This window comes from Eleutherodactylus coqui, chromosome 12 (genome assembly GCF_035609145.1).
Source record: "Eleutherodactylus coqui strain aEleCoq1 chromosome 12, aEleCoq1.hap1, whole genome shotgun sequence".
Taxonomy (NCBI): domain Eukaryota; kingdom Metazoa; phylum Chordata; class Amphibia; order Anura; family Eleutherodactylidae; genus Eleutherodactylus; species Eleutherodactylus coqui.
In genome coordinates this window covers 75070136-75083173 of record NC_089848.1, presented here as the reverse complement: position 1 = coordinate 75083173, position 13038 = coordinate 75070136, and positions in this window count along the sequence as shown.

Genomic DNA, 13038 nt, shown 5'->3' with positions numbered 1-13038 from the left:
GCAGAGAGGGAGAGGAGGTGAGCTGTGACATCTGCTATTGTTAATGGTGGATCCTGTGTTATCCTGTGTTACCTTTCATTGCAGTCTTCCCTTGTGATAGTGATGAGATGACTGCTGAAAAGTTTTCTCTACAGAACAGGAAGCATCAGACTATTATTAAACTTAGTGGTCAGTGTGAAAACTGCAGGATTTTAGTTTTTTTTTCTTTTTAAATACAGATTACAACATTGAGAATTTCAAACAAAATCACCAAAAATGTAAAAATAAATGTTTCTCATAAAACTTTGATTCAAACAATAGGTCATTTTCTAATGACATGTTTATTCTAAAGCAAAGCACACTGTATAAGCAAAAAAGTACTCCATATTTATTAAGATACTAATGACACAAACTTGGCGCATCTTTGGTTGTCCATGCTTCGGAACTATAATTTATGCCATTCTCTGGAGTAAATTATAGCAAATCTGTTAGACCAACAGCAGCCTACATTCTTCTACCTAACTTTGCTCACATTTCTCAAAAGTTTTCAAAAGTGAGAAGAGGATTTAAAAAACTTCACAAATTTTAGTACAAATATGGCATGCACCTAAATTTGCTACTTTTCTCCCCCAGAAGACTGGTGTAAATTGTTTCATAAATCCCCACTCCCACCTTCCATTGTAATATGTATAATGCAGTACGTGAAGGTGGGGAGGCCATGACTCAGGGATTTTCTCCCAGCCCTGCACTAGCTATAGCACAATGTACTGTCTGAGTCTCGGGGCTGTTTCATTAGGAGTTCTATTTATGTGCACTGTGGGCGGTTGCTTAGTGTTTTATTATACTTTATACAGACTGCCTTTGCAAAATGCTAAATAGTCCCTCCTGATAAAATCCATTTTTACAAGTGTGCATTAATAAAACAGGCTTTCTACCAAAATGTGATGGTTCCCAGAGGGAAAACATGACAGCGTAACACTGATTACTTGACAGGATTAATGTACTGTATATAAATCCTAAGTAATTAATATTTTCTTTATGTTGATGACAGTGTCCTTGATAACGCCGAGCAGCTGTAGAGTGATACGGGAGAATCTCTGGCATTCTCTGTGCAATGACATTGTAAGAATGTTCAACTCAATTATATAAATATACTAATAGTTTCAAAGAACAAGATTCAAGAACGTTTCTGGGAGGTCCCCATGGATTGCAGCCATATACGCAGAGGACCTCATTTGTAAACTTCCAAAGAGTCACATTAAATTTGTAAAAACCCTCCCAAAAACATCACTTTAATTGAATTTAAGTTTTACATAAATATATTTGGTGCAGAGATAAGTCACGTTTTTTATTTTGCTGGGGTGGCAATGGAAAAAAAGCAATTTCGCTACGTTTTTTATTACATTTATTTTATGGTGTACGCCATCTGGTCTAAATATTATGTTACATTTATTCTACAGGCCAATACAATTATGACAGCACCACATTTATAGAGGTTTAATTCTATTTTACTACCTTTGCATAATATAAACACTTCTTCTTTATACAAAAGGAATTTTTGTGGGTCACCGCATTCCAGGACCAGTGCATTTTTATTTTGCTGCCAACAAAGCTGTATGAGGGCTTGGTTTTTTTTTTGGGGGTTTTTTGCAGGATGACTTGTAGTTTTTTTGGGGTATATAGAACTTTTTGATTATCTTTCATTCTTGCTTTAGGGAAGCAACATAAACAGAAAAAAGCTATTTTAACATTTTCTTTTTAAAGAATTTTCTGTGCTGAAAAAATAATGTAATATTTTGTAGTTCAGATGTTATGGATGTAGCAATACAAATTATGTATAGTTTTTTTGTTGTTTTTATTTTTTCAATATTAAAAACCTTGTGCAAGGGGAAAAAAATGTGGGATTTTCTGTAAAACATTTAGATGTTGTGGTCACCATTGTGACTACAGCATCTGCAGGGTTAAATGGTGTAGAGATATAATTAGATGAGCAACTCTTCATCTTTTCACTCTCACTTCTTTTTTGGGAAAAGATCCCCATATATGACAATAAGAGAGCAATATGCTCTCTGATGGATGGTGAGTGATAACATGAAGGAAACTGCATGTCACAACAGGACAGGGGAGAGACAGGAGAATCACAAATCTTTTATGCTGCCTGCTCCTCCTCTCTACCTCCCCTCTATGTTCTGCATACACAATGAAAAGTGACAGTTGCAAATTCAGTATTCCCGACCCCTAATTTAAACAGCTGTAGCTCCGGTTTTATTGGTGCTCCAGAAAAGCTTCTAAAAAAGAATCTTGATTTTAAAATTACACCAAAAGAATGTTGGTAGCTCTGGTGGAAGCAAAGTCTCAGCTGTTTAAAGTAAAACGAGCTCTGTTCGTCCAAAGCTGTAATGTTCTTTTCCTGTGGACTGAAGAAGAAGTCCGTTATTTATGTGTTTCATTGCTTCGGAATCAGCGTTTACGTTTGGGCTGGGCTGCCCTTATTTGGGCAATGTCCCTGCTTAGGTTGGGGCAGGTCAACCTCTTGGTAGCACAGCGTCAGTTTGCCAGAAACCTGTGTGCGTACCCTAGTCCTCCTCTTGGTTACGATCGTGTGAGCCCCGTGCCTAGGTTGCCCACACGATCGTAACAGCATTTATCTTCTTTGACTCTGATGGGTGTGTTAGCTGTTGGGTTTTTAGTTCCCTCTTGGCCTGGGTTCTGTGCTGGTCAATTCAATGCAGTCTCCTTCTGCTGTTGGTAGAGGATATCTCTCAATCTGGTTTCAGTGGTTCTTCCAATGGCTCTTCAGATAAGTACAGAGATTTATTGTTGAGATTTATTCTTAGAGGGTTTTGTTTACTCATATGGTAGTTCTCCTTTGTCATTTATCAGGGTTAGTGAGTGGCACAGGCAGGAGGGTTGGATGTGTCCTTATCAGGGCGGGCCATCCACTAGTAGGCAGGGGTTGTCACCCTCTAGTTTCCCTCCTTTGATTGTTTTTCCCCCGCAATTTAAGGCTGCTGGTTGTGTGGTGTGAACACTGCCAAGTGGTTGTTTTGGTTTGCAAATATTGCACGCTTGAAGCTTACATGACAGGGACATTTACCACAAGGGAAAATTTTGATGCCACTTTTCTGGCAGTCTTTTTGCCTTCTTCAGTTTAAAGTGCAACAAATTTAGCAAATGTTGCACAATGATGATACATTTGTCACAGGTTTAAGTCTGTCCAGAGATGTTACCAGCCAGTTAGGCCGGCTACACACGAGCATGTTGGATTCCGCATGCAGGAGCTTGCAGCGGAATTCGACCCTGTGAGCAGCCTGCATCTGCGGATGGCCCGCATGGCGAGTCACCGGACATGCGCAGTACAGTTTTGTTTTTTTAATTCCTGCTTTTCCTGCGCCGTAGCTAGGCGATGACACAGGTACCTGCGACCTTTCCGCAATGACATTGGGAAAGAAACTGTGGGTCGAATGGATTCCATTGAGTTCAATGGAAACCGTCCTCACGGAATCCGCTAAAAAATAGAGCATGCTGCAATTTTTCCTCTCTGAGTGGAAAATCGGAATTGATTTCCACGTGTGTGCAGGAAAAAGCGTTTTTCAATAGCATGCTATGGGTGGTATTTGCTGTGGGATCCAGAGGTGTACACCCGTTCTGGATTCTGCAAAGCAAATATGCCCGTGTGCAGCCAGCCTTACTAGAATGGGATTGCGACACATTTTTCAACTTTTTAAAATGTCCCATTTCTTAAATCTGTCTTAAGATGTGTTTGCTAGTACTTAATATTGCTTCACAGTCACTCTTCACTTTCTGATTACTTTTCATCAGGAGATGGGACTACTCCAGCCAATCATTGGCCACAGCAATGAGCTTCTATAGCCAGTGATTGGCTGCAACAATTACAGGTCTGGTCAGCAGCAACCAGGAAGTATAGAGTAAGCAATTTTAAGTAGTAGGAAAACTTCTTTAAAACCGCACTCCACATGAACACCGTTCCCTTTTCTATAAACTTTGTAAAAGTGGAATGAGAGGCAGAACATCTGTTTCTTTTGGTGCAACTCAATTGTAAATTTGTCTAAATCGATCTAAGCCAAAAAATCGTGCAACTGAGTCTTGAATTCTGGCACATCAACAGCAATAAATCTGTCCCAATGTTTGTAGAAGGTTTCATATTTTACTATTCATTTACAGCATTTTTGTCAAAAAAAAACACCAATGGGTGAAAAAGTTAAAAAGTGACGTCTTTGCAAAAAAAGACTGTGTGACACCAGCCTATGTTTATCGCTGTGTAGCTTTACCTTTATGTTTCTTTGTAGTGTTCTTCAATGGAATAAGTCCAGAAATATGTCTGACATCATAACTACCCTATCCTGCCAAACATATTTGCACAACCCTATAAGTAGAATGTCTTATTAGCATGTCACGTATCCTGAACCACGCTACATACAGTGCAGACATTTGAAGATGTCAGCCATACTTTGTGATATTCCATTGGATTTACGGGCTATACAGGTGCACACAAGGTGTCCATCAAGAAGCATAATGGTTTGGCCTGTCCACAATGGCCCAAGGAGCATCATCAATGGACTGTTGAGCAATGGTTGAGCATTCTAAGGAGTGATGAATCATGCGACTGCGTCTTCACATTAGATGGACGTACCTGGGTGTGGAGGATGATGGGGAACGTCTTCTACCTGAGTGTGTTGTGCCAACTGTAAGAGTTTTTCCTGGGAAAATACAATTGATGATCTATCCTCCGCTAGCGATACAAATGCACTAGGGTCAGAGCGAAAGCCGCTGCTATGTAGTGGGAGGCTCTTGTAATTGAAGGTGTAGCTCTCAATGAGTGCCATGCCAGCAGTTACAAGCGCCAGCGACTACACAGAGCTTCTGCTCTGATCCCTGTGCATTTATGGTGCTGTCAGGTGAGCAGTCAATAGTATTTTACCTGGAAACCCCCTTAAATACAGCAGAGATTCCATTATGGTCTGGGGATGTTTCACGGGGTATGGATGGTTGTAGTGACAAGAACCATGAACACGGCGGTGTACCTTGACATCCTAGACAACAATGTGCTGCCGACAATGTGGCAATACTCTGGGAATGGTCGGCCATACTTCCAACAAGACAACGCTCCTTATCACAAATCCAGCGCTGTTTTACATTGGTTTGAGGATATGGATGTTCCATGATTGGACCCGCTGCACAGAGTCCCGGCCTGAACCCTACTTATGGATGAACTGGAATGTTGGATCAAGAAATATGAACAGCATCCATCTACTTTGAGAGAACTCGCTAGACGTTTCCAGGATAGAGGGGAATACCAGCTGAAGTGTATCAGATGTTAGTGGAAAGTATGCCATGGAAAGTATCTAATGTCATTAGGACCAAGGGAGCCCCACTAGGTATTAACATATGGAAATAAAAACTACTTTTCATGTTCGCTCAGATGTCCAATTACTTTTGTTAGTATTGTGTACTTTATCTCAAATTTCTAGTTCCGAGAACTTCTAGGAACATTTACTTATATATGTTTGCAGCTCCTTTTTAGAGCTCTTATTTCGGACATCCAAAGTTCTCAAAACACATAAAAAGTTGGGCAGTCAGAAACAATGCAGAGTTCATTTGTCGGGTCTTCTGCTAGATTTTACAGTGAAAAGAAGGTCTGTTCATTCAGATATTTATGTGTCCGGTGTGGAGTTGGATTCATCCGAGGTTCACATGGAATTGCTGAGATAGCTCTCGTACCAATAGAAGGGAGCTGCTGAGTTCAGCCTGGATTTGGCTTCTTGAATGCTGTGATTGCAATAGTAGTAAAATTTCTGGGCTGTGCGCCCTGTGTATATTATCATCCTACGCCTCTGATAAGTCTCCACTCCCTATTACTAAATTCCTTCAATCTCTCCCATCTGGAATTTGTCTCACTCCTGCATAGAAATGCAACTCTCACATTTATCTTCTACATTGTCTGCTTTTTGTGGAATCCGATTACAATTACCAATGACATCACTGAATTATCCAAGATAGAATACTGTTACTTATCTACTAGATCACTAGATCTAAAAAACTTATGTTTTATCATGAAATTGTGACTAGTACAGTATTATCATGAAGACCATAGAAAATGCCTATACATTCTCATTTGGCCTTCGGGAAAGCAGCAATTCATTGTGGTGTCCACCAACTGGTATTGGAGGACAGTGGGTATGCCAAGAAAACATTCTGTTCTCCATTAACCTCTTGGAGACAACTGCCCTACATGTATGGTGGATGTGAGTAGGGTTTGTAGGAAGTAGCCTTGGGAGCCAAGCCTGCTCCATTCACAGTAGGTGTTGGCTATCTTTGATAGCTGACACCAAGTCACAATGGGTGTAGTCAGCAATAACCATTATTACAGTTGTTAACCCTTTACATGCTGCTGTCAATTCTGATTGAGGCATTTAAATGTCCAGACAGAGGGATTGGTTTCCCTCTGTCTCCTGAACGGCTGCTCCCGGGGTGCTGTTTGGGTGTCATGTCAGTCTGCGGTCTTGTGAATGCCCCCAAGGCTGCCATGTATTTCTGCCTATTAAGCTGTGCCTATTATGGCTTAAAAGGGAACCTATTATGTACCCACAGCACCATAAACTAAATGATGGTGCTGTAAGGAGATGTGACAGGGAGACGGATGATGTATTTTTAATACTCAACTGCTCCAGTGATCCACGCTATCACCCGGTAAAGTTGGTGCGCAGCACAAAAATCGGAAACTTTTCGGGTTACTTGCATGCGCTCTTCCATAGACTTGTGTGGGAGAGCATGTCCGCAGGAATCTGAAAAGAGTCCAATTTTTGTGCGCCGCATCATCTTTGCATAACAGCAGTGCTGTTGGCGCTCCATTCATTTCAGTGGAGCTGACGGAAACACCTGAATGCTTCATGCTTGGCTATCTCCACATTCCCCAAAAAAGAGGAATGCAGCATCAGTGAGCTTGTGCAACCAGCGCTCCATCCATTCAGTCTCCTCCCAATAGGAGGGGTGCAGCAAGCCAGCAATAAGGAGGACCGGGGACACAGGACCCACATTCTCTGGAATAGTGGGGGTTTCAGCACCGATCAGCAAGTTATCCCCTATCCACATAACTTGTACCACCCCTTTAAGTAAGAACTATCCAAAGCAGAGAACCCCTTTAAGTGTTTTTATTTAACTTTCTGAGTAACCTTGTCAAATGCAGAAAGGGGTAACATAAAATACAAAAAATGTGTTCTTTACTTTAGAAAAATATGAATCTTTGCTCATAACTCTTCCTTCTGATCTCCTCAGGACACAATAGCCGTATTATAAATGCCGTCTCCCAGCGCACAGTCTGATGTTGCAAAGTAATATTTCACAAGTCTCAGTCTGAGAATAAACCAAATTGACAGCACTTTAAGAATTTATCTTTCCGGCTCAGAGAATCGGGCCCCCTTTTTTTACAAGTCAAATCATAAAGCATTTTGATATGAGTTATCGACAAACCAGTCTATTTGTCATTTGTGCAAACGGATGCCTTTTATTGTTCTGTCAATTAAAGGATTTTGCTGTCTCGGCACCACATGCAGAGCATGCAGAAATGAAGCCCGGGGGACATCTAGGATAAACACATTCACTTTCCAGGCTTCTAGCTTGTATGCATTCATCTCAGAAGAGTGTTAAACTAATATGTTTTCCTAAATCGGATATAAACACAAGTGCTGGGAGCTACTTTACATGTGTGAGCATTTAGTAAATGTGCTTATTTATATATGTATTTTGGCAAGCTAGTCACTTGAGCTAACCGCATAATGTGGGCAAAATGTTTCCTAAAAAGCAATTCGAGCAATATATAAACATTGACAAAATGGATTTCATGTGCCAGCGAATGGAAAATCTTCTTATTTTAACCCTGGTTTATTTTTACTTCACTAAAAGTAAATAGAATAGTGGTTTACGGCTTGTGCAAGAACTCGTCGTTCGCACGGATGGGCTATAATGGCAGATGACCAGGTCCAGTACTAGTACTGTCTAAGAGAAACAGAAAGATGAGAGAGACTACAGTTGGCAAAAGTGCAAAAAATGTATCACTGAGTCAATTGTCAGATAAATCCAGATTTGATGATGGGAGTGGGGGTGGGGCAGAATTCGGCACAAGCAGCATGAATCACAGAATCAAAGAACCCTTCCTTCAGGTTGGTGGATGTGATTTAACAAAGAAGAAAATCTGGCTCCCTAAAACACTTCATTTATTCCAAAAAATCCATAAAAACACAGATAGTAGGTACCAGACGAGATGGCATCCTTCTGCCCCCCCACCTGGTACTGCCCACATCATGCTGTACATTACAGTACAACTCTTCGATTTGGGCGCTGACTGTGAGAGTAGCAGAAGCCACTATCCTCTACACTGGTGAGTGGGTGGAGTGGTATCATTGTCCCTCACCCCGCACCCCTGGCTGGATAGTGTGGGCAACAATGTCCTCTACAGTATAAACAACTAGGTGTCAAGTTGTACTCTATTGGCCTACATATATGAATGGCCCTTTTACACTGGAAGACTTGTCGGCACAGATGCCCAAGAAGTCATCCCACCAATTATCATTCCTGTGCTTTTACACAGCAACGGGCATTGCTCAGTGAATGGAGGCGGAGTGGGTCAGGGATCGTTCCTGCATTCACAGTGAACAGGCAGTCATTAATAAGTGAACAACTGCCTCTTCACACGGCCGATCCATTGTTCAGTTTTTTGCATGTAGAAACGGAATGAAAAGGAGTAGTCGGCAAATTCTCATTTGTCGTTCAGTCGGGTCATTCATTTACACTGAATGATAATCATTGAGATTCTGAATGATTTATCGGAGCATTTTAAAGGGCCCTTGCCGTGTCATGCGGTCATTCAACCACATGGTGACATATATGCCTTCATGTGCCCTGTGTATATTAATATTAGTTACTGTAGATATAGCATGAATGATGAAATGCTTTTGATTGCTCTCCTTCTATTGAGTGAATTATCCACGATGGCGATGTGTTCGCAGAGATGATTTCGCTGCATATCGATCTCTCAGCAAAATCTTCTTTGTTGCATTTAAAAATCAATATTTATGTGTGTGATCATTGGGCGCTCGTCATAATGTTGGCTGTGCTAAAGCTGAAGCCAAGAGATTGTTCTAGGTCAGCTTCCATGGAAAGGACTCGTGTGTCATGAGATATGCTGGGTTACAGAGAATGTGAATTGTCATTTAACACAAATTAGACTTTAACCCCTTAAGGACAGTGCCTATTTTAGGCTTAGGAATTTTGGGGGGATTTCCATTTGCACTTTTCAAGTTTTCGTCGACACGGGCTTGTTTTTTGTGTCGCAAAGTAATATTTTTTTTATCTGTACCATTTTTGGGTGCATATAATGTATTGTAAAACTTTTATTATTTATCTTTTGAGAGCAGGGAGAGAAAACACATCAATTCTGCCACAATATAATGACACAATATATTTTTTCTGTGGGTGGGTACGATTACAACGATACCAAAAACATAATTTTTGTTTAGTTTTTTGCACAATAAAACCGCTTGTTTTTTATGGGGGGGGAGGGGGGGGGTTATAATTATTTTTGCATTATTGCATTCAAAGTCACATAACTTTTCTATTTTTCCATGGATGGAGCTCTGTGACAGCTTGTTCTTTGCATCACGAACTGTAGTTTTTAATTGTATCATGGTGTGGTACATATAGCTTATTTCACCTTTTTTATTGCGCTTTTTTTTAAGGTAAAATGAATAAAATAAGCATTTTGCTTCGTTTTTTTTTACAGTTTTTGCTGTGCAGGATAATTAGTGTGCTCAATTCATAGTACAGGTGTTTATAGACACGATGATATCACATATGTGGGGTTTTTCTTAATTTCTTTTATTTTTTCATCGATTAGGGGACGATGAGTAAAAAAGGTTTTTGTATAATTTAAAACTTTTTTTTTACACAATTTCTTTAGTGTTTTTACACAATTTATGTCTCTGTAGGGGACTTGTAACATAGCACCTAGGTCCTGCAATGCCTTACCATAGCGATTACATGTCCTGTGATGCATTATGACTGGTTATAGCGAACATAGCCACTGGCAAAACAGGACGCCAGTATCTGGCGTTCTTTTGCCATGCCGATTACATTGCTGGGTCCGATGACATCACAGAGGGAGTGCCCTCCCTCTGTGAACCCTTTACATGCCACAATGTATACTATATGGACAAAAGTATTTGGACACTGCATGTTTTTCAGAAAAACTGCTTTATTCTTCTATTTAGTAATGTGTCGGCCCTCCTTTTGCTTGTATTACAGCGGCAGCACGTGGAGGCATACTTTCTACAAGTTCTCTGTAAGTCTGGGCAGGAATAGCTTGCCATTCCTCCTGCAAGGCTGTGAGAAGCCATTGTTGTGAGGATGGGCATGGGTGGCGGTGTCGTACTCATCGCTCCAGTTTGTCCCACAAGCGCTCGATCAGATGAATGTATAGTTATTACAAAATGAGCACCTTTTTATGTTACCCATGCCCTTCCCAGCATACCGTTCAGCAAACTCAGTATTTGCATATTTGCTGATTTTCTACAGTGTCCAAATACTTTTGTCCATATAGTGTACATAGATCATGGCATGTAAGGGGTTTCCAGCTGAGGTCGCTGTCCCGATGCACCCCCGCTGTTGCAGTGGGAGGCTGGCTATCCGTAATAGCTGGCTCCCACTGCCAGATGCTGTGGGATTTCTTCAGATCCCGCGAGATCCACTTGACGTAAGGTTATGTCATGTTGCCTTAATTACCAGTCTGCCATGATGTAACCTTTCATGCTGGGGCAGGAAGGGGTTAAGGAACACATTTATGCAACTATTTTTTAAAAATTTACCGAGTAATGGTTATTTTGAAGTAGGACATAATAGGATGCCTTTCAGCATTAGGGCTTAGTCAGACGAGCAAATTTGAAACTAATGTATAGTTGCGTTTTTGATTTGCACCTATTAGAACTAGTGCTTTCCAATGGAAGCGGCCACATGTCCATTTTTTACAATCTCCACCTGCCTTTGATTGGCCATTGCTTAAAAATGGGGCGGCAGCAGCGCTGGCCCCATTGGAAGCAATGGGATAGCATCGCGGTCCTCTGCCACAGCTGTCACAGTTATGACAAGGATTGGGATGTACTCCTTATGTTTTTAGTGGGGCCGCCGCAGCTGCCGCCGGCCCCATTGGCAACAAGGTGAAACCCCTGGATGTGACAACATCCAGGGGTTTCACATCCAAGGAATCTCCTGCTGCAGCTGTCACAACTGCAGCAGGGGATAGCGATGGGACTGCACTTTCTGTGCAAATTTAAAAACGCGTCTGCCGCTTTGGTCACACGATTTTTATACATGCATTTTGCAAATTATTTCCCGCACCTATAAATGCGGGAAAAAATGTGCTCGTCTGATGAGCCCTTATACGGACAGGCATAATACACTGCAAAAGAAAATACTGCACGAGCAATCAGAAGATCCCACACATGGTCAAGCACCCACGTGGACTTAAAACTAGTGTTAAATAAAAGACTAAAACATTCTTTAATAAACTTAATAAAAGTGAAAAAAGCATATTCACTTATATTAGTGCTTTCTTATGTAAAACAAACAACTATAAAAAAATGCATATAAACTGGTATCACCATGTCCAAAACCAGTCGGACTACAAAACGATTACATTGTTTAACCCAGATAGTAACCAAGGTTGGCAAAAAAATAAACAAAAATGAGTGCAAGAATTGATGTTTTTTATTTTTTGTTCACCCCGCCACCCTAAAAATTAAATAAGAAGCAATCGAAAATCATATGTAACCCAAAATGGTGTAAATGGAAATGTTAAGTCATTCCGCAAAAAGCAAAAACTATATTACAGAATTGTGTAACATTGTATTATACAAAAGCCCGCCTTTCCATGCTGGGATGGTAATGCCTCTTTAATAGCTATGCTGATATATTGCTGCTCATATATTGTGTGATGATGAAATAATGAAAAGTGAAATAAAAAGATCTCACATCTGTTATCAAGCAAATTGCTGGGTTTATCTAATAGCGGTTCAGCCCACAAAGACGCCTTCTCTCCACTACCGATAGCCAAAAGGTGCATTACAGCAAATAACTCAATCAATTTTTATTGTTACATCATTATTTTACATTTGGCCGCATCTATCGAGCCAAAACAAATGTATTCTCTTCCCAGCTAGGCACAGTTCTAAATACAGAATCTCTACACAAGTGATGCGTACATGTGATATATAGGCCTCTCAGTGAGTTTATACTCCTGCATGTATACTGGTAATTACTATTTTGTTGACTCCGGTGATTGACATTCACATGACTATATCAGTAATTATAAGCATCCAGCTGACAAGCATTAAAAACTCATTAAAGTTCTTTATGAACAGACTTCAAGAATTTGGTCATTTTAAACCCTGCCCACCAAAGCACATATGCTTAAAGGAGATGTCCCGCGCCGAAACGGGTTTTTTTTTTTTTTAAACCCCCCCCCCGTTCGGCGCGAGACAACCCCGATGCAGGGGTTAAAAAACCCACCCGCACAGCGCTTACCTGAATCCCGGCGGTCCGGCGTCTTCATACTCACCTGCTGAAGATGGCCGCCGGGATCCTCTGTCTCCATGGACCGCAGGGCTTCTGTGCGGTCCATTGCCGATTCCAGCCTCCTGATTGGCTGGAATCGGCACGTGACGGGGCGGAGCTACACGGAGCTACACGGAGCCCCATAGAGAAGAGGAGAAGACCCGGACTGCGCAAGCGCGGCTAATTTGGCCATCGGAGGGCGAAAATTAGTCGGCACCATGGAGACGAGGACGCCAGCAACGGAGCAGGTAAGTATAAAACTTTTTATAACTTCTGTATGGCTCATAATTAATGCACAATGTATATTACAAAGTGCATTATTATGGCCATGCAGAAGTGTATAGACCCACTTGCTGCCTCGGGACAACCCCTTTAAGTCCTGGCTGGGAAGTGGTACCTGCAAATAAATGTAAACTTATGTCCTATGGATGGCAC